Here is a 24,725-nt window from a genome sequence, read left to right as displayed (position 1 = left end):
TGAATGTTCAAGGCATTGGTAAGAGCGTAGGTCAAGGGCCATTGGTGCATCTCCTGTAACTGGAGTAAAAATGCTATTCAAAGTGCAGTGACTAAAATCGTCGTCCAGATGTCTCTGTTGTTGATTGCTTTCTGTCTAAGAACGTTCTGTTTTCATGTCCGAACAGGGAGACTTTATCATTCCAACTTGAAGCCACCCTTAAGTCCTCTGAGGTGTGTGTGTGTGTGCTTGCACGTATGGCGTAAAAGGTTTCTTAAACGGAGAGCGAACTTGAAAAAAGTTGCCTCCGCTGCCGCCGCCACCTCGCACTCCCTGTTCGATTGTAGCAAGAAGGCAGCGGCCGCGGCGCTCGCTGTAGTCGTGGCCGAGTGGTTAAGGTGACGGACTTGAAATCCGTTGGGGTCTCTCTGCGCAGGTTCAAATCCTGCCGACTACGGCGTCCTTTGCATTTGGTTGCGTGCGTGCGTGTAAAAGGACCAGCGCCGTTTCGTTTTCGCTGGGACCTTTAACACTCTAAATCGCCTGGACCCGCAGCCTCTGAAATCGATTCTTCAGCACCCACGATGGACGCTTTGCCGCTAGACACAGATAACGATGCTTTTCTGCAACGAGCTTTCCAGCTGAATTTTCTCGGCAGCTCCGTACTGAACCTGTTCTCCATTGCAACATAGCGGAGGCTCGTCACGTCTATAGCAAGGCTGGTTAGGACCGCATACGCCACAGTGACTTGTACACAGACCACATGAAAGGCAAGCAAAATACACTTTTAAAATTCCAAAGACTCACAAGGTCAGAGAAACAGCGATGACCTGAACAGATCTGTTACAGAAGTCTAGGTTGACCTTTTTAGAGCTGTAATTGCATTTTTGTTTAATAGAAGATCAAATCTACTCGCATGTACCAGCACCTTACAGTTTATTGATGTTAATTCTGTTTAAGTAATAAGATTGCTAACGATGTTGGACTTTAGCCGGTGTTTTTTAGAACAAATTGCTTACACTTCTGTAAGGAATACGCAGTACGTGCCTTTGTCAGTCATTGCTCACCATACCTGTAACTTTCTTATCTAACTCACTTCCTCAAATGGTGAAGGTCCACAAACATAAATGAAAAAAAAACCCTTGTTGTAGATGAGGTGCACAAAAAAGCAGCCCCTGATAGTGTATAACACATTTATACTATTGCAGAGACACATGTAACATATATATACTGTATATATATATGAAACAGAAATAGAAACAGAAACAGGAATCGCTTACTCACCTGGAGAATCTCTGTAGGAATATCTAGCATTTATCAATGGAAATAAAAGCTGCTTTAATACAGTGCATGTTCAAACTCAAACCCTCAGCTGCTGTTCTTGTTTGTTTTGGGACAAATTGCAACTGAGCATCGCATGAGCCGTTACGTACCCTTATCTGTTAGGGAATTTCAAGGGAGGAGTTAGGTCAGAATGGGTAGGCTGCAAAACAACAAGTAAAGATTTATTCCAAGATGAAACGTTGTGGCGGTTTTCTTATCTTTTCAGCATGGACTAAACTTTTACGTGTTCCTTATATGCTATATATCTATATATTTGCACCAATGTCGTTCTTAAAAACTAACATGAAATTGTCAGGGACATTCAGCTATATACAAAGACGAGACAGACAAAGTAATAATTCTGTATTAACGTGGCCTACATATTGACGCAATGATCAAACTGACTGACATGTTCTGATTCAGATCCCCTGCAGTTCATGCCAATTAGAACAATAGCAATGCTGAGTCCTCCCCACCCTACTGAGCACAAATTCAGCTGCTCTCCAGTTCTGTTCTGCATGTTTTTTCATTGCAATTGAGCTCGGAGCTGGAGATGATCTCCATACAGTTCTGTGTTCACCAGCCCGCACTTGCGTGCTAATTTACGGGTTGTGGCAAATGCTTTTCTATAGTTCATATACATGACGGCAACCTGTTACCTAGGAACCTGAGAGGTTTAAAAGCCTCACGAGCCAGGCAGGACTCGAACCTCCAATCTTCTGATCCGAAGTCAGACGCGTTATCCATTACGCCACTGGCCCATAGAACATGCGCTTGCACTCCACCACAGAGAGCTCTACACTGCTACTAGTAGTACACTTCCCCATCTAAATTTTCACAGCAAGAAACTTGTGTTTCCTACTATTTTTGTCAGGTTTAAAATATCATCTCCTTAAAACAGAAAAAGTGTTGATGTGTTGTGCTGAAATTCCGATTGATTTTGAATTCAAAGAAAAAAGGTTTTCTTCCAAAACACCATGAAATTGTCACATCTTGCAGACAATAGGTGTATTCCATGTTGAAAAGAGAAGAAAGAAAACCATGGAGCCTTTTACAGGTGTGAGGCTTCTTCAGGTGTGAGAAGACCTCACAGTCGAAACGCTGTGTTTCCGTTCTTCTCTTTTCAGCATGCAATAAACCTAGTACTTGTTCCTTTGCAGCCGAGGCATGCTGACGTAGCTACCCAGCTGAACATCTTGCAGACTCTACAGTACTTCTCTCCTGTAGAAGTAAAGCAGGGCTTGCTGGGTGAGCTTTTGCTCCGGTAAATTAGGTCACGTGTCATGTTAAATCACTTCTTCTAAACACAACATTTGCTGGTGCTAGCTTTCCCCATGAAAAGAGACATTTCCCTTACAGTACATGACATATCGTTTTTATTCTATCAATAAGTATAGAAATTAAACAAAAGAAAAAATGGTGTCGCCAAAGAATGCACAGCTCTGTCGCCTTGGGGAGGTGTCAAGGGCATTGAGCTCCTTGGACATGAAAAGTGCCCGATAAATGCCATTTCTCATCATTTCTCTTGGCGTCAGTTCTGCTATTAAATGGGACGGAGGCAACGGGCTCAGAGAGCAGGTTAAGTGCACACCGAACGCAGATGTGTCCAAGTGTCTGTAAAAGCGCGGTGCTCCGCTGGCGCTGTTCCCTAGTGGCTTAAAGTGCCCGCCTAGTAAGCAGGCGATCCTGGGTCTGAATACCAGCGGTGCCTCTCTCCGTGTCTTGTTGTGCCGAATGTATCATTTCAGACAAACATGTACAGCTTGGTTCAGTTTAATGCAAGAATTCATTTCCTTTCTGGAATAACTTGTTTTTGAAGAAATCCATACAGCTTGTGAAAGATGAAATCCATTTCTTGGTTGTCAGTGGAAAAAGATTGCCGGCTGCAAGAAGCGCAAGTGATTGTTTTCTTTGACCATAAACCTGCAAATGTAGGGTGCACAAAAGACTGTCAGACTCTGTGGTGCTGAAAAGTTGGTGGTTCAAGCCCCTCCAGTATGCGTGTCTCAGTTTTTCCAATGTAAACATCATCACCATCGCTAAAGAAGATGGCGCAGAAGGCTCCACAGTCGAAACGTTGTGCTTCTTTTCTTCTCTTTTCAGCATGGAGTAAACCTTTGCTTTATCCTTTGCAGCCTAAGCATGCTGACGCAGCTACCTTTCTCTTAACACGCCTCAATCATTATTCACCAAAACGATCAGCAGAATAAGTCGCCTTTGTGGTGATGTCACTCCTCTGCTTCACAAATGTCCTTAGTGACGGACCATTTCTTTCTGCCATTTTTCCGGAGCGGTTATTGATTGCTCCATCATTTCCCTCATACTTTCCATCCCTAGATTGAAAAAAAAAAAACAGAAACAGGCTGACAGGACGACAATCAAATTGCAAAAACTCATCAAAGCACTCGATAGATTATTTGAATCCACAAGTAGCTACGAGCAACTTTGTCCTGGCTTGCATGAAAGTCGGAAAATGTCAAAAAGAAAAAGATGGTGGCTTTTTCATATCTGTTCTTTTATTTTTAGTTCGTTGGCTCATCTGTCCATTGTCCTCCTGCCTGGCTCTTGACCTGTGACTGTTTGAACGCACACAGTAGACTTTCATGCAGGGGATTTGTCCTGAGCCTCTGTGAAGGACCCACCCACCCCCATAAATAACTGCTCTAGAAACACATGAATGCAAAACTAAACCACAGCTTAAAGAGGAGCTTGTCATGACCGCCAGGCAGTTAAGACCAACTCTTAAGCAATCTAAACAGCACCAGCAGAGGGTGATTATTAACAAACGCCGCCGCACGAGTTAACCCACCTGCACACACTCCACCGTGGGGTACGCAGTGCTATTTTTACCATCTTTACTTGCTTCCCGCTGGTATTGAGTCTACTCCTTGAGAGCTCTACCTGGCGTTTTTTCCATTACCTCGTTTATTCTGGATATTGGACTCCCCTTCTGCCTTTTCGACTTTGGACCTCGCCTCTCACCTCGGACTGTTTGCCACCAGTGTTCTCCCTGGATTACGACTTACCTTACGCCTCTTGACCACGAAACAAAGCAAAACAGAGCAAAACAAAATGAACAAACGAAAAGCCTCACGTCCCGCACTTGCGTGTAACGCCGTTACGTGCCCAAGCGGTATTGTACTTCATCTTAGCACTGCACCCCGGGGCGTACGGTATATGGGAACGAGCACACGCCACAAATCGTCTCGAATCACTCCCTACAGCTGTAAGGCACCTTGAAGCGTGCACCCCCAACATTTTTCTTTGCGCATCTGTGAAAGGTAAACTCTTGAGCAAACTCTGAACCAGCTCTAAGGAAACTAATCCGATTAGACGTTACTTTGACTCATCCTTTAAGGGAACCTTGTTAATTGGAGAAATCAATGATTTCGAATGAATTCTGTATGCGTTAAAAGACAGCTATACACAGAAAACATGCAGGACACTTCTCATGATGTTTCCCGAGCCGAAACACAGTGCGTTTTTCCAAGCCCTCTGACAAAGCCCGCCCACTGAAAACTGCAGCAGATCGTGTAAAGACGTTCAACTTTGTAACTACTGCACGCACAGGAAGCAGAATAAATTCCTCTTTTCAAACTGTCAAAGGTTTGCTTTGCGAACACTGCAGGACATCGCACAATCTCTTTTGAATGGGGACAAACGATTTCTTATGGGGCACAGTAAGTACAGACGTTTAAAAAGCTCCACTCATGCCGACGATGCAGCATGAAGAAGCGCAACCTAACGTTTGCATTCCTAGCAAATTCCTTTTATTTTTTGATAAATAAAGACAGTCTTGTTTAACAAACAACACACACAACATTTTACATTGTCAATTCAATTCAAATCAATGTATTTCTATATAGCGCCTTTCACAACAAGGTTACGTGCTGTCTCTTTGAGGCAGATGTTTAAATCCTCTGAGTTAAGTGCTGAAGTTATAGTAGTCCTATCAGTATTGTTGCCTCCGATCAACAGATCCTCATTTTTCTCAGAGTTGAGTAACAAAAAGTTTTCACACATCCAAGTATTTCCTTCCTTAATGCATTTAACTAAACTGATAATAGAAGAGTTGTCGTTTGGTGTAAACAAAATGTTTATTTGAGTGTCATCAGCATATGAATGAAAGTTCATATTATTTTTTCATATTATCCTACCTAGCAGCAGCATGTAGAGAGAGAGAGCAATATTGGTCCCAGCACTGATCTTCTGGTACCCCAAATTGAACTGGTGACATTGATGAAGCAGTACAATTATTAGATATTTGAACATAATGAAAACGATGAGTAAAATGTGAAGTAAACCACTGAAGGACGGTTCCAGATAAGCCAACCTCAAACTCAAGCCTGTGTAACAAAACAGAGAGGTCAACCGTGTCAAAGGCAGCTCTAAGATCTAGAAGCAAAGCACAAGCACTGTTGCATTCCCTGCATCAGTAGCTAAGAGAATATCATTTACGACTCTTGTTAATGCAGTTTCAGAAACCAGACTAAAATTTCTCAAGTATATTATTTGAATCCAGATATGATTGACGTTGGGCAACAACTATTCTCCCAAGACTTTTAGATTGAAATGGGACCTTTGAGACAGGCCTGTAGTTGTTAAGAACTTGTTGATCCAAATTTGACTTCTTAAGAGCGGTCTAACAACCGCTACCTTAAATTGATCAGGTACAACGCCTGACGCAAGCGATGCATTCATCATACTAATTATAGGTCCTGCCAGTCCTTCGAGGGAATCTTTGACTAGCTGAGTGGGGATGGGATCTAGCGAACAGGTGGTTGACTTTGTCTTACGTCTGTGTTTATGAGTCCACCATAAGAAGAAATCTGAACAGGAGTGGTGATCATGCGAGGTCACCATGGAGGAAACCACTGCTCTCCCCCCAAAAAAAACCACCACTGCCCCTCTCAAGTTTGCTAAAGACCACATGGATGTTCCACAGCAACTCCTGGAACAATGTTCTGTGGACAGTGACAAAAGTTGAACATGTTGGTAAATGTGCACAACGTTATGTTTGGAGATAACAAAACACTGCATACCAACTCCAAAACCTCATCCCACCTGGGAAGCATAGCGGAGGCTGTACGGCTTGCAATCATCGAGGGACCGATGAATTCCAAGATGTATCAGGAAATTCTACAGCAGAATGTCAGGGTGTCTGCCTGTGATCTAAAACTCGAAAGACGCTGGGTCATGCAGCATGACAAAAACAAAGGAGTACATCAACAACAGAGTGGCTGAAACAATAGAAATTCCGTATTTTGGGATGGCCGAGTAAGAGTCCTGACCCCAATCCCATTGAAGTGCTGTGGCGTGATCTGAAGCAGGCCGTTCAGTGCAAGACATCTCCCAACTGTATGTGAGAGAAAAGCAGAGACGCTCACTGAGTAAGGTGGGGTTGCAGCTTTGCAAATCAAAAGGACATTTGTACGCTCAAAAAGGGACAGGAGCACCCCAGATGGGACTCGAACCCACAATCCCTGGCTTAGGAGGCCAGTGCCTTATCCATTAGGCCACTGGGGCACACTGGGTTGGGTCGATCACGCTGATGAAGAGCCAGTTTTTTTTTTCCTTTTCTTTTTCAAAGGGATCCCCAAAATTAGGAAAGTTAGGCAGCAGAAGGTTTACTGTGACCTGAGAAGGACCGGCATCCAATCACGGTGGTACACACACACACGCTCTCACTCATCTGAGCTACACGGCTACCAAGATGATCTCAGGTGCGCCGAGCTGGTACGGAACATATTGAACTGATTGACGGCGAATTGTCTCTCAGACAGGCTTTTCACCTCTGAGCTCCCTGACTGACAGTAATCAGCTAGGTAGTGAAACAGTCAGCTGCTTCTAAGCCTTAAACAGCTGCATCTCGGCGCTTCCACAGAGAGATGATTTGAAAGCCAAACATCGCCCATTGGGAACACCTTACTATCACTAGTTTAAGAGACTCTTAAGGTCTTGCAGAGGTGCCTGTCTAATAGCATGCGCTTTGCAAGCTATAGGTGTTTAGGCTGAGGCAGAATGCCTGTTAACAAAATGTTTTTCTAAAGGGGCCTCGCACTCTTTTCCAAGCAATGGTCACCATCCCCACCGAGTGTCACAACGTAGTCATGTCCTAGGATGTCACCTGTTAGTCTCCATTTGTCTGCCACCAACACTTTAGGTTACGGGGTCACAACCGCACCGCGGAGAGCAGAGGAGCCGTTGTCGTTCTGGCGGCGCAGATTGGGCTGAAGGTGGGGCGCTTGAATCTCGCTGTTGGAGGCCGTCTGAAACTGACCCAAGCCTTTCCCTTGAATTAAATGTAAATAAATAAATGAACCCCAGATGCACATGGAATCAATCACGTGTTTCCTTTGAGCCGTTTCAAAGACTGCTCCAGAGTTTACCTTGCACAGATGCGCAAAGATTAATGATGGGGGTGCACGCTTCCAGGCGCCTTACAACTGTAGGGACTGATTAGAGACAATTCGTAGCGTGTGTTCGTTTCCATATACGCCCCGTGTTGCAATGGTAGGATGAAGTCAAATACGGCTTGGACGCGTAACGGCATTCTATCCAACTGCAGGACTTGAGGGTTTTTTGTGCTTTGTTCTGTTTTCGTTGACATCGCATTCGTAAGAGCGTCAAAAAAAGGCAATTCCAGCATCTAACACGAATAAAAGGGCTATTGAAACTGCAGGGCTGCGCAGCTTCTAAAATCCTTGCACACAATTCTCCGTTATTGTTACTTCCTTCTTTCTGTCTAACAAAGTTCCCTTTTCCTGACCGGACGGGGAGACTTTATCATTCCAACTTGAAGCCAGCCTTAAGTCCTCTGAGGCGCATTTGTCTGCTAGCATGCATTTTGTGAAAGTTTTTTTTGTTGTTGTTAAACGGAAAGCGACTTTGAAAAAGGTTTCCGCCGCTGCCCGGCACTCTATGTTAGACTGCATCAAAAAGGCAGTGGCGGCGGCGGCGGCCGAGTGGTAAGGGCGATGGACTAGAAAGCCATCGGGGTCTCCCTGCAAAGCTTCGAGTCCTGCCGCCTACAGTGTCGTCGTGTGTCTGCGCAACAAAGGAAAAGCACCTGTTTTGCTTTTCCCGCAACTTTTAAAACGCGAATGATCTGGATTTCTACATGATTGGCTCTTAAAATGTGATCTGATCTTCATCTGACGCATAATAATAAATAAAGACAGTCTTGTTTAACAAACAACACACACAACATTTTACATTGTCAATTCAGTTCAAATCAATGTATTTCTATATAGCACCTTTCACAACAAGGTTGTCTCAAGGCACTTAACAATGCAAGTTGTTAAGAGCCTTGTGTCTAATATGCCACTTAGGTTACGTGCTGTCTCTTTGAGGCAAATGTTTAAATCCTCTGAGTTAAGTGCTGAAGTTATAGTAGTCCTATCAGTATTGTTGCCTCCGATCAACAGATCCTCAGTTTTCTCAGAGTTGAGTAACAAAAAGTTTTCACACATCCAAGTCTTTCCTTCATTAATGCATTTAACTAAAGTGATAATAGAAAAGTTGTCGTTTGGTGTGAACAAAATGTTTATTTGAGTGTCATCAGCATATGAATGAAAGTTCATATTATTTTTTCGTATTATCCTACCTAGCAGCAGCATGTAGAGAGAGAGAGCAATATTGGCCCCGGCACTGATCCGTCTGGTACCCCAAATTGAACTGGTGACGTTGATGAAGCAGTACAATTATTAGATATTTGAACATAATGAAAACGATGAGTAAAATGTGAAGTAAACCACTGAAGGACGGTTCCAGATAAGCCAACCTCAAACTCAAGCCTGTGTAACAAAACAGAGAGGTCAACCGTGTCAAAGGCAGCTCTAAGATCTAGAAGCACAAGCACTGTTGCATTCCCCACATCAGTAGCTAAGAGAATATCATTTACGACTCTCGTTAATGCAGTTTCAGAAAGCAGACTGAAATTTCTCAAGTATATTATTTGAATCCAGATACGATTGACATTGGGCAACAACTATTCTCTCAAAACTTTTAGATTGAAATGGGACCTTTGAGACAGGCCTGTAGTTGTTAAGAACTTGTGGATCCAAATTTGACTTCTTAAGGAGCGGTCTAACAACCGCTACCTTAAATTGATCAGGTACAACGCCTGACGCAAGCGATGCATTCATCATACTAATTATAGGTCCTGCCAGTCCTTCGAGGGAATCTTTGACTAGCTGAGTGGGGATGGGATCTAGCGAACAGGTGGTTGACTTTGTCTTACGTCTGTGTCCATGAGTCCACCATAAGAAGAAATCTGAACAGGAGCGGTGATCATGCGAGGTCACCACGGAGGAAACCACTGCTCTCCCCCCAAAAAAAACCACCACTGCCCCTCTCAAGTTTGCTAAAGACCACATGGATGTTCCACAGCAACTCCTGGAACAATGTTCTGTGGACAGACATGACAAAAGTTGAACTTGTTGGTAAATGTGCACAGCGTTATGTTTGGAGATAACAAAACACTGCATACCAACTCCAAAACCTCATCCCACCTGGGAAACATGGCGGAGGCTGTACGGCTTGCAATCATCGAGGGACCGATGAATTCCAAGATGTATCAGGAAATTCTACAGCAGAATGTCAGGGTGTCTGCCTGTGATCTAAAACTCGAAAGAGGCTGGGTCATGCAGCATGACAAAAACAAAGGAGTACATCAACAACAGAGTGGCTGAAACAGAAGAAATTCCGTATTTTGGGATGGCCAAGTAAGAGTCCTGACCCCAATCCCATTGAAGTGCTGTGGCGTGATCTGAAGCAGGCCGTTCAGCGCAAGACATCCCAAAAATATACATGAACTGAAACAGTTTTGCATAGAGGAATAGGCCAAAATACCTCCTAACCGCTGCTCAGGTCTGACCAGCCGCTACAGAAAGTGGGGATTGAGGTTTTTGTCATAAAGGAGGTTCCACTAGCTCCTTAATATAAGGGTACACGTACTTTTTCCATCAATGACCTTGATTGTTTAAACCATTTGGTCAATAAAGAAACAGCAATGTCAAATGTTGGGCGTGTGTTGTTTGTTAAATCAGACTCTCTTTATTAATTATTATGACTTAGATAAAGATAAGATCACATGTTAGGAGCCATTCATGCAGAAATCCACATCATTCCGAAGGGCTGTTTACAAAAGTTTTTCTCCCAACTGTATGTGAGAGAAAAGAAGAGACGCTCACTGAGTAAGGTGGGGTTGTAGCTTTGCAAATCAAAAGGACATTTGTACGCTCAAAATGGGACAGGAGCACCCCAGATGGTACTCAAACCCACAATCCCTGGCTTAGGAGGCCAGTGTCTTAGCCATTAGGCCACTGCGCCACACTGGGTGAGGTCGATCATACTGATGAAGAGCCAGTTTTTTTTCCTTTGCTTTTTCAAAGGGATCCCCAAAATTAGGGAAGTTAGGCAGCAGAAGGTTTACTGTGACCTGAGAAGGACCGGCATCCAATCACGGTGGTACACACACACACGCTCTCACTCATCTGAGCTACACGGCTACCAAGATGATCTCAGTTGCGCCGAGCTGGTACGGAACATATTGAACTCATCGACGGCGAATTGTCTCTCAGACAGGCTTTTCACCTCTGAGCTCCCTGACTGACAGTAATCAGCTAGGTAGTGAAACAGTCAGCTGCTTCTAAGCCTTAAACAGCTGCATCTCGGCGCTTCCACAGAGAGATGATTTGAAAGCCAAACATCGCCCATTGGGAACACCTTACTATCACTAGTTTAAGAGACTCTTAAGGTCTTGCAGAGGTGCCTGTCTAATAGCATGCGCTTTGCAAGCTATAGGTGTTTAGGCTGAGGCAGAATGCCTGTTAACAAAATGTTTTTCTAAAGGGGCCTCGCACTCTTTTCCAAGCAATGGTCACCATCCCCACCGAGTGTCACAATGTAGTCATGTCCTAGGACATCACCTGTTAGTCTCCATTTGTCTGCCACCAACACTTTAGGTTACGGGGTCACAACCGCACCCCGGAGAGCAGAGGAGCCGTTGTCGTTCTGGCGGCGCAGATTGGGCTGAAGGTGGGGCGCTTGAATCTCGCTGTTGGAGGCCGTCTGAAACTGACCCAAGCCTTTCCCTTGAATTAAATGTAAATAAGAAATGAACCCCAGATGCATATGGAATCAATCACGTGTTTCCTTTGAGCCGTTTCAGAGACTGCTCCAGAGTTTACCTTGCACAGATGCGCAAAGATTAATGATGGGGGTGCACGCTTCCAGGCGTCTTACAACTGTAGGGACTGATTAGAGACAATTCGTAGCTTGTGCTCATTTCCCTCTATTCCCCGTGTTGCAGTGGTAGGATGACGTAAATTCCTGCTTCGACACGTAACGGCATTATAATCAAGTGCAGGAGCTGAGGGCTTTAGTTTTGTTTCGTTTTCCATGGCGTTCGTAAGCGCGCAAATCAAAGGCAATTCCTGCGTCTAACACGAATGTAAATGCTTTTGAAAGTGCAGTGTGGTGCAGCTTGTAAAATCCTTGTCCACATTTTTGGTTTGTTGATGTTTTTTCTGTCTGCCAAAGTTGCATTTTGACATCCGGACTGGGGGACTTTATCATTTGAACGTGAAGCCAGCCTTAAACCCTCTGAGGCGTGTCTGTCTGCCGGCACGAATCTTGTGAAAGGTATTTTTTTTAACGGAGAGCAACTTTAAAAAGGTTTCCACAGCCAAATCGCAGTCCGTGTTTGATTATAGGAGGAATGCGGCGGCGGCGAGCTCGCATTTGTCGTGCTCGAGTGGTTAAGGCGATGGGCTCGAAATGCGTTGGGGCTTCCCCGCGCAGGTGCGAAACCTGCCGACTCCGGCGTCTGCCGCACGTCGCCTTGTGCCTGCGCGGCAGAGGCGAAGTGCCGCTTTTCCTTTCCTGGTACTATAACAACGCGAAATGGCTTGGACCCGCTGCCATGGAAATCAATTCTTCAGATAACTACACATTTTGCGTTCGCACCTCTGGTGCTCTACTTATGCCTTTGAAAACCTAATGAATAAAGCTGAAAGAACCGACACGATATGTAGGTGCTGGTAAAGCACGCAGTAAAGAACTGTTAACAGCAAGGGTTTCAGTGGGTTAACTGAGGAGAAGGCGTGATCGCTAATTGTTGACTTTTTATTTGGTGTTAGAAACACTCTTACTGTGCATGATGTGCAACAAATGTAGCCACAGAAATTGCATCACGCTTTCATGTATGCTATTGCAGACACCAACGTTGCCTAGATAGAAAACCGAAATAGCCGTGGGTTTGCTTGCTGGTCTGAAGGATCTCTCTTCGAATCTCTATCATTTGTCAATGGAAGTAAAAGGCGCTGCAATCTCATACGTTCAGAATCAAACCCGCAGCTATTGTTCGACTTTATTTCTTGACTAATTACAACTGAGTGTCGCATGAGCAGTTACATAAACTTGTCTGGTATATTTGAACACAAATGCCGTTCTTCAATTAAAACTAACAGTACATTGTCAGGGACATTCAGTTCTATACAAACAAGAGACAGACAAGAGAATATTTCTACCGTTCATGTGGACTACGTGTTGACTTACTGATCGGAATAATTGAAAGGTTCGGGCTCATAGCCGATGCAGTGCGTGCTAATTAGAACAGCAACGCTGAGCTCTCAGCACCGTACTGAGCCCAGGTGTTTTTCTAAAGCTGTCAGGTGCAGTTCATTTACATGAAGGAAATCTCTTACTGGGTACGATTACAATGCAGTAAGTAGCACAGACTACTTAGGGAGTAGCCCCATGCGTTTAAAAATGACCCGAGCCAGGCAGGAGTCGAACCTGCAATCTCCTGAGCCGTAGTCAGACGCGTTATCCATTGCGCCACTGGCCCTGGTGTGACACTGCAGGACTGTAACCCAGTGAGATCAGCACTGCACCTAGTAAAATATTACCCCCGGTCCATTCTTTTCCAAAAGTGAGAAACACCTGTTTTCTACATTTTGTCTGTTTTAAAACCATATCTCTTTAAACCAAACCAAGAGTTTGTCTTTTGCACTGATATTCTGATTCATTTCGATTTCAAAGAAAAAAAAAACATTATCTTCCAAAGCATCATAAAATTGTCCATTCTTCCAGACTCTACTTCTCTCTTGTAGTAGTACAGCAGACCTTTCCAGGTGAGCAGATCACAGAGTCCGAAATATGCTTCCTCCATCAAGCAAAGTACCTGAACATGACTCTGTCTTCATAAAAGCGCCCCTGTAATAAAGAAATTAAATCCGAAATCAAGAGGGCAGTTGCCTACTGAAGTTCAAGAAGTCATCAATTTTAACCCAGCAACACATTAAAGGCTGCATCTATACAAGTACGATTCTAGAAATGCTCACCAGATTACGTTTTAAGAAGGAACTGTGCCTCAGGTTCCGCCGAGATCTTAACTCGGATGGCAGGATTCAGAGTCCGGAGTGTGGACTGATGGCGCACGGAGGGTCCATATACTGTGGATCCCTCAGTGATCTTCCGCGTGTTCAAACCGCCAGCGTGTGACTCCCCTGTCCCTGTGACCTCATTGCTCTGCTCTCGCCTCTGTGCAGCTGAGCCCGACTCATGGTAAAGTGGAAAAAAATATGCCCTCATCGTGGGATTTACTCTGGATCGAGGATAGATGTCACTTTTTTATCGTTGAACAGGATGTATGTGATGTGGCGACTAGGTTCAATATTGTATCCTTTTAAAAGATTAAGGACTGGGGTGAGCGTGATTTACCACCCTTTCAGCTAAGAACCCGACATGAGCACCGTTTAAGCTGCATAGACTCGGTCGTTTAACTCTTCTCCATTAGCAGGGTTAAGGTTAAAGAAAAAAAACATTGCTGACTTCTTTTTTTTTGCCAGCCGCTAGCGCTGATTAGCAATGTTTGTATTTCATGTTTTGCAAGTTCCATCCATTTTAAGAAAAACAAGTCGCGTTAAAGACAGGAAATGAATACTTGCATTTAATTAAGTCTAGCCGTAGGCGGTTGTCTGTAAGGACCAGTTCTGTTTGAGAAGACAGAACAAAGAAGGCACCACTGGGATTCGGACTCAGGATCTCCTGTTTAAGAGACAAGCGCTTTAACCAACTAAGCAACGGCGCCCCGGTAGTGTTGTCCTTTTGCAGCCACTTGGACACACCACTCAGACACATCTGCATTCGGTGTGTGCTCCGCCTGCTCGCTGAGCAAGTTGCCACCTTTACATACAATAGCAACATCGACACCAAGAGAAAGGATGACAAATGGCTTTTATCTGGAACTTTTCATGTCCAAGGAGCTCAATGTGCTTTCTGTGTACAACAGGGCCACTGAACTCCACAATGGCCACTGAACCACAGCAGTGGCTTGCTGGCTTGACATCTCCCAAGGAAAATGTTGAAATCGCATGTGGAACAGGAAAAGGACCCTTGAGTACGAGGGAAAAAAAAGAAAAAGATCATCTGGAGCGCGCCAACCCATGTCTGGACAGCCCAGTTTCATCGACGAGGTGGCCGAGTGGTTAAGGCGATGGACTGCTAATCCATTGTGCTCTGCACGCATGGGTTCGAATCCCATCCTCGTCGCTCTCTACGTTTGACGTTGGCTCTCCTTTTGTTTGCTCCAGTACTAGAGCCTTACATTTTCTAGCGGTGGCTGAACATGGTATAGTAGGCTAACGTTGGTATCGAGCAGTGGTAGTAACAGTATTTACGTGCCGCTGCTGCCAAGTGGCTCTGGGTTGAGACCGCGTTTTCACTTACTTGCAGCACAAATGGAGAAAGCGATTTTTGACAGTCTCTCGAGAGACTGCGCTAGGTGTTTAGGGATAGACTTTGTCAGTTCCCCCTGGGATGATGGCCTCTCAAATAGTTTGTGATTCCTCTAGACGTTTATACAGTAGAAGCCTGCTTCGTGGCTTAAATCCAAGCTAAGGAAACGAGTTAGAGGTCTGATGCAGAACTGCGAATTCAATGAAGGGGAACACTACAGTACATTGCACTGTATGTGTGAGGAAAGCTGCCCCCTTCTGTTCCTTGTCGACCGAACAGAGGACTGTAAAGGATACCGCCAAGAAACTTTAGGATGCTGGTTGGAATCCAGCTCCAAAGAAGCCCCTTTGGGTGTTATGTAATCAAAAAGTAAGAACAGAGAATCTCCCTTTGATCAAAAGCGCAACAGAACTGTTTTCCGTGGAGCAGGTTTCAGACCCGTAGACCTGTTTTATTTGTAGGGCAGGGCGCATTCCCAAACGCGAATCTCCTGTTTTAGAAATGCTTTGGGCGGCGTGAAGTGAAAATAAGAAGTGGGCTCCAGATGCACATGGAAGCAATCAAGTGTTTCATCCGAGCTGTTTCAAAGACTGCTCAACAGCTTTCCTTTTACAGAGGCCCAACGATTAATGATGGGGGTGCACCCTTCAATGTGCCTTACGACTCTAGGGAGTGATTGAGACGATTCGTAGCGTGTGTTCATTTCCCTCTATTCCCCATGTTGCAGTGGTAAGATGACGTAAATTCCTGCTTCGACACGTAACGGCGTTATAATCAAGTACAGGAGCTGAGGGCTTTTGTTTTGTTTCGTTTTCTATGGCGTTCGTAAGCGCGCAAAACAAAGACAATTCCTGCGTCTAACACGAATATAAATGCTTTTGAAAGTGCAGTGTGGTGCAGCTTGTAAAATCCTTGTCCACATTTGTGGTTTGTTGATGTTTTTTCTGTTTGCCAAAGTTGCATTTTGACATCCGGACGGGGAGACTTTATCATTTGAACGTGAAGCCAGCCTTAAACCCTCTGAGGCGTGTCTGTCTGCCGGCATGTATCTTGTGAAAGGTTTTTTTTTTAACAGAGAGCGACTTTAAAAAGGTTTCCGCAGCCACCTCGCACTCCGTGTTAGATTATAGGAGGAATGCGGCGGCGGCGAGCTCGCTGTAGTCGTGGCCGAGTAGTTAAGGCGATGGATTTGAAATCCATTGGGGACTCCCCGCTCAGGTTCGAATCCTGCCGACTACGGCGTCTGCCGCACGTCACCTTGTGCCTGTGCGGCAAAGGCGAAGTGCCGCTTCTCCTTTCCTGGTACTATAAAAATGCTACATCGCTTGGTCCTGCTTCCATGGAAAGCAGTTCTTCAGGTAATTCTACTCTCTTACCAAAGCTGTTAGGTTCCTTTCCGTGGTGAGATGGGTTGTCATGCAATGCTGCCACATAGTGCCGACAGACAAGTGTGTTGCGGGAGAAGAGAAAAGTGTTTGAAGATTTAAGAGTGTCTTAGGTGGAGCCAAAATCAAGTGTCACAAATGCAAGTGGGAAGATTTCCAATGTTTAATATGGTCAAAATAAGCGGAAGTTACCAGCTGGTCCGGCACAGTCTGCCATGCTTTTGTCATATACTGTAAAGTCGTGTGGAACTGGGTGTCGAACTGGAGCCTCACCATTTGCATATGTGAGGCTCCAGTTATACATCGAGTGTCACATTAAATGACAAAAATGAAGAGAGTTAAAGCACCTGGAGAGGTTTTCTTACAACTTTTGAGCTGACACAGTTTTGGAAAATGTTTCCTTCACGGTGCACTGAACAACATAGGCAGCCAAGAGTCTCCAAAACAAAACAGAATGGACAGATAGGAGAAAATTCCCACTCGTCCTGAAGTTCCCAAAATCCAGCACTGAGCGTAAACAAAGTGTCTAAGTAGCGTGGGAATGCTAACCCTAACCCTAGCTGGAGTTTGAGCAATCCGGCACTGAGCGTAAGAAGATGAGTCAAAGTAACGTCTAATCGGATTAGTTTCCTTAGAGCTGGTTCAGAGTTTGCTCAAGAGTTTACCTTTCACAGATGCGCAAAGAAGAATGTTGGGGGTGCACGCTTCAAGGCGCCTTACAGCTGTAGGGAGTGATTCGAGACGATTCGTGGCGTGTGCTCGTTCCCATATACCGTACGACCCAGGGTGCAGTGCTAGGATGACGTACAATACCGCTTGGGCACGTAACGGGGTTATATGCAAGTGCAGGACGTGAGGGTTTTCGTTTGTTCGTTTTGTTTTGCTCTGCTTTGCTTTGTTTTGCTTTCCATCGCGTTGGTAAGAGCGTAAATAAAAAGGCGATTCCTGTGTCTACCACTAATGTAAGAGCTATTTCAAGTGCGACGTGGTGCGGCTTTTCAAATGCTTGTGGGCATTTCTCTGTTGTTGATTCTTTTTTTGTGTGTAACAAAGTGGCCTTTTCATGTCCGGACGGGGAGACTTTATCATTCCGACATGAAGCCACCCTTAAGTCCTCTGAGGCGTGTCTGTCTGCAAGGCTTGTATTTTGGAAATGTTTTTTTGAAACGGAGAACGACTTTGAAATAGGCTTCCGCCGGCGCCTCGCGATCCAGGTAAGATTGTAGCAAGAACGCAGCGGCAGTGGGGCTTGCTGTAGTCGTGGCTGAGTGGTTAAGGCAATGGACTAGAAATCCATTGGGGTCTCCCCGCACAGGTTCCAATCCTGCCGACTACGTTGTCCGCCTTCAGTCGGTGTGTTTCGGCACAAGCAAAGAAGCGCGCCTCTTTGCTGTTCCTGGTGGTTTTAAAACGCCCAATCGCTTGTACCCGCTGCCTTAGAAATAAGTTCTTCAGCGTCCGCAAATGGCATTTTGCAGCTGGAAGCAGATGTCGACGCGTTTTGCACAGAGCACCAAAAAAGCGTCTTTTTTGAAGGTCCAGGCACTGAGCATTGGTGGTTCAGTGGTAGAATTCTCGCCTGCCACGCGGGAGGCTCGGGTTCGATTCCCAGCCAATGCAGTGGCTTTTGCAGCGAGCGGCTCCAACACTTGCATCCCCTTGCAACTCGCAACTGAAAACCCACTGAAGCTAAGCAGGTGTGAGCCAGGTCAGTACCTGGATGAGGATGAGCTACAGGGAAAAACAAAGCTTCCAGCTGGAAGCGGTGTTAATGGTGCCGGCGGGGGGGCGCTCACCCTGAGGTCTGTGCGGGTCCCAATGCCCCAGTATAGTGACGGAGATGCTGTGTTGTAAAAGGGCGCTGTCTTTTGGATGAGATGTAAAACCGAGGTCACAGCGCTCTGTGGTCATTCAAAATGACCACCAAAACCTTTGACAAAAGCTCTTGGTAATTGATGGTCTTCAATAATGCTTCTCCTTTAGGTACATTTTAAATCAGCTGAAAAATGCTGTGAAATGGGGGGGCACTTCAGGCCAGTGTAGGATTTGGGTTACAAGAACCATGAAACTGCACGAGAAAGCCCGTACACTGATTACACGGCTTTCTATTCAAAGGAGGACAAAAGAAATTCCCTGAGTTTGATTTTTTGCAGCACAGAGAGGAGCACTGTCGTGAGGCTGGTTAGCTCAGTTGGTTAGAGCGTGGTGCTAATAACGCCAAGGTCGCGGGTTTGAGCCCTGTACGGGCCAGGTCTAGGTCCAGGTCCCTGTTTGTGAAACAGGCAAATGACTGTCTCAGGGGCCCATTCCTCATTCTCAAGACACATGTATGCAGTATGTACACCGTGCATTGAGCAATAGGGACTGAATACACCACAGGTAAGGTTAGAAGTCATTCTGAGGTGCCACATGTGAGGGATACAGCTAGGCATCCGAAATGTAGGGTTTGAGACCCTTCAGGAGTACTGCATCCTTTGAGACAGACCCTGTTAAACAAATGATCATTTCTTTCGGCATTAGGGACTAAATATACTAAACATATGATGCTAAAATGTTATTTTCACATATATTAATGTAATAAATGATTGCTTATGCTTTAGAAACAAATCTAATTAAAATAAAAGCTTAAGTTTTGTATTTATCTTGTACCATAGAACATGATTTTCTTTGTATTTCAAGCCCACAAAGTGTCCAAATGACGCACTACATGATATAAGGAAGATTATCACATGCATATCGGTATTATCTTTCTTATGAAAATGCATTCCTTTCATTACCTTTTACTTTTTAAAATGAACTCAAATTGAGTATAATGTAATAATTTAAGTAGAATAGATTCTAATAATATAATGATCCAGTGTTTTGCACTACTTCACTGCTTCACTGCTCTATGCCATCTGGAAATAAATCCTCAGACTGCTTACTGCCCTGGGCATGTACCAATAAATTAAAGGAGCACATCTGTTTATCACTGCGTTGAAGCAGGAGACACACAGTCTCTGCAAACACATCCTAGATACAGTGTTCCAGCACCTTTGACCTCATCCAGAACATATCATTTCTTGAAAGGGATTGCTGTCCGAATGCACATCTGAATCCCAAGCAGAATCTCTAGTAAAATACGATCATTTGTGAAACAGGCAAATGACTGTCTCAGGGGCCCATTCCTCATTGTCAGACACATGTATGGAATGCTTTCACCGTGCATTGAGCAATAGGGATTAAAAACACCGCAGGTAAGGTTAGATGTCATTTTCTATGATCATTTCTTTCAGCATTAGGGACTAAATATACTAAACGTATGATGCTAAAATGTTATTTTTACATATATTAATGTAATAAATGATTGCTTATGCTTTATAAACAAATCTAATTAAAATAAAAGCTTAAGTTTTGTATTTATCTTGTACCATAGAACATGATTTGCTTTGTATTTCAAGCCCACAAAGTGTCCAAATGTTCTATGATCATTTCTTTCAGCATTAGGGACTAAATATACCAAACGTATGATGCTAAAATCCTGAAAAAAGGATGTGCTCCATCTCGTCAGTAGATTGGATTCCAAAACTGATTTGGGTCAATATACATTACCTTTGAAATTAAAGTACAGTCTACTGTAGGGAACCATCAACTTAGAAAGCATTGGCCTTCCCTGGGGGTCAGGTAGGTGCAAAAGATAAACCTTTATCCTATCTTTATCTTAAGATAAGTGGCCAAGCAGTATTTTTCCAAGTTTCACCAAGCACATCATGTTGCCATAGTAGACAAAGTTCTATAAAATGTTAAATAACTTTTAAAAAAAGCATCTTGGTCTTACAGTACTGTACAAGGTGAATTAAACTGTCCCTGGTAATAAAAAGTAATTAGAAGCATCTCAGAAACTTTATCTCTAGAAACATTAGCTGTTTTATATCATGTAATTTAGTGTGATGTTGTCAGAATTCAAGGACATTATCACACACAGAAATTGGTTCAGTTAAATCTAAAAAACACAGCTAAACATGGGTTTAAATGTAACAGAAGTCTTACCTCTTGTCAAAAGATTTAATTCAAGAAGCGATGTAATAAATGATTGCTTATGCTTTATAAAGAAATCTAATTAAAATAAAAGCTTAAGTTTTGTATTTATCTTGTACCATAGAACATGATTTTCTTTGTATTTGAAGCCCACAAAGTGTCCAAATGATGCACTACATGATATAAGGAAGATTATCACATGCATATCGGTATTATCTTTCTTATGAAAATGCATTCCTTTCATTACCTTTTACTTTTTAAAATGAACTCAAATTGTGTATAATGTAATAATTTAAGTAGAATAGATTCAGGTAGGAAATATAGAGTCATGATGTTTATGGCTGACATCATTTCACATGGGTGAATTTTAAGCTAAGAAATAAAAACATTTACAATGAAGATACCATTGCTTAATTTTAAATGCCTTTAAAAAATAAATACCTCCTGAGAATAATTTGCCACTCCCAGATCCTTGGTAAGGTACTGTTTGAATCCAATCAGGAGAGGAGCATCCAGGGAGTGCTTTCTATAGAGTCCAGCTTGGGCCACTCTCTTCCGGCCTGCTGATACTTTTTAACTACTCAGGGCCTGTAAGGATATAAAACACCGGTTTAAACATTTTATACCTATAAGACAAATTAGAATTTTAGTAAAAAATAGATACATCTGAAAAATAAAAAGTCTTACTGCTGATAGAGTTCTTCAGAGCTCACATCTTCCCCTTCCTTATCCGCTTCTGTTTCAGTTTCTAGAGCAGCCTCTGGCATCTCTTCCTCCTGGACTGCGGCCTCTTGCTCAGGGCCGCTGGAATGCAGGTAGATTCTTTTCAACATGCTTTTACATAATATGTTGTAACAATGATTTCAAAAAGAAACTACAGAAGCCTTACAGATTAAAAATATCTCACCTTGCCAATGTGTCTTCAGGCTTCCCATGTACAAAAAGGCCCAAGGACTCTAGCAGTCTTACAACCACTATCCTGTTTGCCTCACCAGACACGATCTCTATTCTGTGGTAATCCACGATGACCCCGTTCTTCAGGTGATTCATCATGTCCTCCCTCGCCTGTTGAGAGGCCATCCTGATGTTTTCTGCCGTGGCGTGCTTCATACACGCCCTCTTCAAGTGAGCAGGAAGCTGATCAAGAGTATTCAGGCACATCTTGCACACCAGGGGAATCCTCGTGGGTTTCCTTTGAAAATAAATAATACCATCTGTGTATAGAAACAAGCTAAGACTGATTTCTTAAATTATCCTTAATTTTCTCTCTCATAGTTTGAGCATAATGATTTTATTGCATTTATATAAGAATTGCTCATTGCTCCTAAATAAATAATGGTTTCATAAAAAAGTGAACACTTGGTCTCAGTCACAGACTTTCCAATAGAAGCCATTGTGGAGTTCAGCAACTGCAGGTCCTAGAAGTGGGGAAGGAATTTTAAAAGAGAAATTGAATTACAATACAGAAGGAATGGCTGAGGGATCACTGAAATATATATATACAAATTCCAAAGACTGAGTCCATATAGAAACAACTACCTTTCATTTTCAGTATAAGAAAAAAAAAACATTATCTTCCAAAGCATCATAAAATTGTCCCTTCTTCCAGACTCTACTTCTCTCTTGTAGTAGTATAGCAGACCTTTCCAGGTGAGCAGATCACAGAGTCCGAAATGAGCTTCCTCCATCAAGCAAAGTACCTGAACATGACTCTGTCTTCATAAAAGCGCCCCTGTAATAAAGAAATTAAATCCGAAATCAAGAGGGCAGTTGCCTACTGAAATACAAGAAGTCATCAATTTTAACCTAGCAACACATTAAAGGCTGCATCTATACAAGTACGATTCTAGAAATGCTCACCAGATTACGTTTTAAGAAGGAACTGCGCCTCAGGTTCCGCCGAGATCTTAACTCGGATGGCAGGATTCAGAGTCCGGAGTGCGGACTGATGGCGCACGGAGGGTCCATATACTGTGGATCCCTCAGTGATCTTCCGCGTATTCAAACCGCCAGCGTGTGACTCCCCTGTCCCCGTGACCTCATTGCTCTGCTCTCTCCTCTGTGCAGCTGAGCCCGACTCACGGTAAAATGGAAAAAAATATGCTCTCGACGTGAGATTTATTCTGGAGTGAGCCAGTGTTGCGCACAGCTGCCTTCAAAGCAGTTAACCCAGGTTCGATTCCCGGCCAACGCAGTTACGAATGTTTTCAAATGCTGTCATGAGCCTTGGATTGTGACTAGCAAAGCGAAGCCTTTTGAAAGAGCTAAAGCACTGCAAAACGGAATTGAAGGAGAATCTTACAGGGGATTCTGAGCAGTGTCTGCATACATGCAGTCAGATAAAGGTGCTGAAAGCTTGAGCTACTCTCAATGTCATGCTGCCCTTCCCCGGAGTAAATCTGTTACATTGAAAGAATGCTTCTGGCAGGTTCAAAAAGAGACCCTTGTTAATTGGAGAAATCAATGATTTCGAATGAATTCTGTATGCGTTAAAAGACAGCTATACACAGAAAACATGCAGGACACTGCTCATGATGTTTCCCGAGCCGAAACACAGTGCGTTTTTCCAAGCCATTTGACAAAGCCCACCCACTGAAAACTGCAGCAGATCGTGTAAAGACGTTCAACTTTGTAACTACTGCACGCACAGGAAGCAGAATAAATTCCTCTTTTCAAACTGTCAAAGGTTTGCTTTGCGAACGCTGCAGGACATCGCACAATCTCTTTTGAATGGGGACAAACGATTTCTTATGGGGCGCAGTAAGTACAGACGTTTAAAATGCTCCACTCATGCCGACGATGCAGCATGAAGAAGCGCAACCTAACGTTTGACAGACAAAAGCCAGGCGCCGCTACGAGCAATATGAAATCATACTGACAAGCACACGGCGTTTCGCGCTGACACAAAAGTAATCTCGACAGACGCTGTTCTCTGCATAAAGCTGAAAGAGCGTTTCAGTTGACACGTAACAAGTTCGTTTCTTTCTACCATGATATCACCGTGACCAAATCTGTCTTTAAACACCTTGCTCAGTCTCTGACGAGACTGTCAAAAATTGCTTTCGCCGATTGTATTGCAAACCGGCGGAAGCGGGGTATTGGGAAAAGTTTTCAACTAGCAATAATCACGCCTCGGCTAACCCTCACAGGCTACGATACTGCCACTGCGCAAAGCTGACGGTTGCCAGGCAACCGCGGGGATCCTATGGAAATCGTTATCGATCGTGTCATGGCATGTCGTTGCTATAACGCTTCATATTTGTCGTCTTCTTCTTCTTCTAGCTTGAGGTTTTGAAGAATTTCATGGCAGACAAGGGCTCCGTTGGGAACAAAGGGCGTTGTGAGAAAACCGTTGCTTATTTTCAGCAGCAGAAATACAACCCTTTAAATACAAGATGACAGAACAATGACGAAGGGCATGCCGGGAGGAACTCATGCACTACAGAGGAAAGGGGGCGGGCACGTACAGTTCACATTCAAGCCACAAGTACTCCTCTTGGATGTTGCACAAACAAATCCTAACGTCTTGAAAGCATTGCAGCATGTTTGTGTCCCACTTCCCGTGGCTGCGGGACGACTGACACGAACGGACAAACACAATCTGTGGCGTTTAGCGTGACATAGTCTTGCAGGCATCGTGCTGTCTCACTGCAATATTATACCGCTGGAGGAAACAGTCCATCTGGCCATGAAACTCATTTGAACGTCTAGCTACAGCAAATAACAATAACATGATTTATTCAGGATGTGTGGAATCAGCACGTCCCGGAGACAGCTTCCGAAATCGTGAGCATTCTCTGGTGGTAGGGGCGTTCAAGATGGCGCTCAGGTGGGAGGTAAAGTTTAGTGGTTGGGGAGTTTTTTTGAGTTTTTCATGACCTGAATGTTAATTTTTGCTTTTTTTGACTACAGAAAAATAAGGACTTAACACTAGTTGTTTAAACTTCAGTTATAATTGAAAGAAAAAAAAACGATTTTTTTTTAGGTTTAAAAAGTCCGATATGAGTAACACTGGGAAAAGAAAAGAGAGTGCTGGGTCTTCGAAGGAGAACTCTAAGATACCTCAATCGTATATGTATAGCACTACAAAAAAATCGATGGCAACTAAAGGGAAAAGTGAAGCAGCTGCAGGGGCAGCAAGAGGGCGGAGGCGCCGCGCGCCCGGCCGAAGTGTTGGACCGGTGCGCTTTACGTGCTGAAATAAACACGCGACAGCCCCGAAATGTTTCCAGAGTGCTGTGCACTGAAGACTTGCCTGGTGCTCCTCCGTGCAGA

At 44.0% G+C, this 24,725-nt stretch overlaps 8 non-coding genes across 8 annotated transcripts; 4 read left to right on the top strand and 4 right to left on the bottom strand.

The window, feature by feature from the left end:
• Positions 1 to 354: 354 nt before the first annotated feature.
• trnas-uga (transfer RNA serine (anticodon UGA)) lies at positions 355 to 436 on the top strand. The gene has a single exon. It is a non-coding gene; the product is annotated as a tRNA-Ser (tRNA).
• Positions 437 to 1,990: 1,554 nt separating this feature from the next.
• On the bottom strand, positions 1,991 to 2,063 carry trnar-ucg (transfer RNA arginine (anticodon UCG)). Its single transcript has one exon. It is a non-coding gene; the product is annotated as a tRNA-Arg (tRNA).
• A 4,692-nt stretch (positions 2,064 to 6,755) lies between these two features.
• On the bottom strand, positions 6,756 to 6,828 carry trnar-ccu (transfer RNA arginine (anticodon CCU)). The gene has a single exon. It is a non-coding gene; the product is annotated as a tRNA-Arg (tRNA).
• A 6,255-nt stretch (positions 6,829 to 13,083) lies between these two features.
• Positions 13,084 to 13,156, bottom strand: trnar-acg (transfer RNA arginine (anticodon ACG)). Its single transcript has one exon. It is a non-coding gene; the product is annotated as a tRNA-Arg (tRNA).
• Positions 13,157 to 14,780: 1,624 nt separating this feature from the next.
• On the top strand, positions 14,781 to 14,862 carry trnas-gcu (transfer RNA serine (anticodon GCU)). The gene has a single exon. It is a non-coding gene; the product is annotated as a tRNA-Ser (tRNA).
• A 1,343-nt stretch (positions 14,863 to 16,205) lies between these two features.
• On the top strand, positions 16,206 to 16,287 carry trnas-uga (transfer RNA serine (anticodon UGA)). Its single transcript has one exon. It is a non-coding gene; the product is annotated as a tRNA-Ser (tRNA).
• A 1,695-nt stretch (positions 16,288 to 17,982) lies between these two features.
• trnag-gcc (transfer RNA glycine (anticodon GCC)) lies at positions 17,983 to 18,053 on the top strand. Its single transcript has one exon. It is a non-coding gene; the product is annotated as a tRNA-Gly (tRNA).
• Positions 18,054 to 23,484: 5,431 nt separating this feature from the next.
• On the bottom strand, positions 23,485 to 23,626 carry LOC148630748 (U4 spliceosomal RNA). The gene has a single exon (XR_015935011.1). It is a non-coding gene; the product is annotated as a U4 spliceosomal RNA (small nuclear RNA).
• Between the last annotated feature and the right edge of the window lie 1,099 nt (positions 23,627 to 24,725).

The sequence above is a fragment of the Lepisosteus platostomus genome, unplaced genomic scaffold, assembly GCF_059453375.1.
Source record: "Lepisosteus platostomus isolate fLepPlt1 unplaced genomic scaffold, fLepPlt1.hap1 Scaffold_91_H1, whole genome shotgun sequence".
NCBI lineage: Eukaryota > Metazoa > Chordata > Actinopteri > Semionotiformes > Lepisosteidae > Lepisosteus > Lepisosteus platostomus.
Note: the sequence above shows the minus strand (reverse complement) of the source record. Positions and strands in the feature narration are given on the sequence as shown.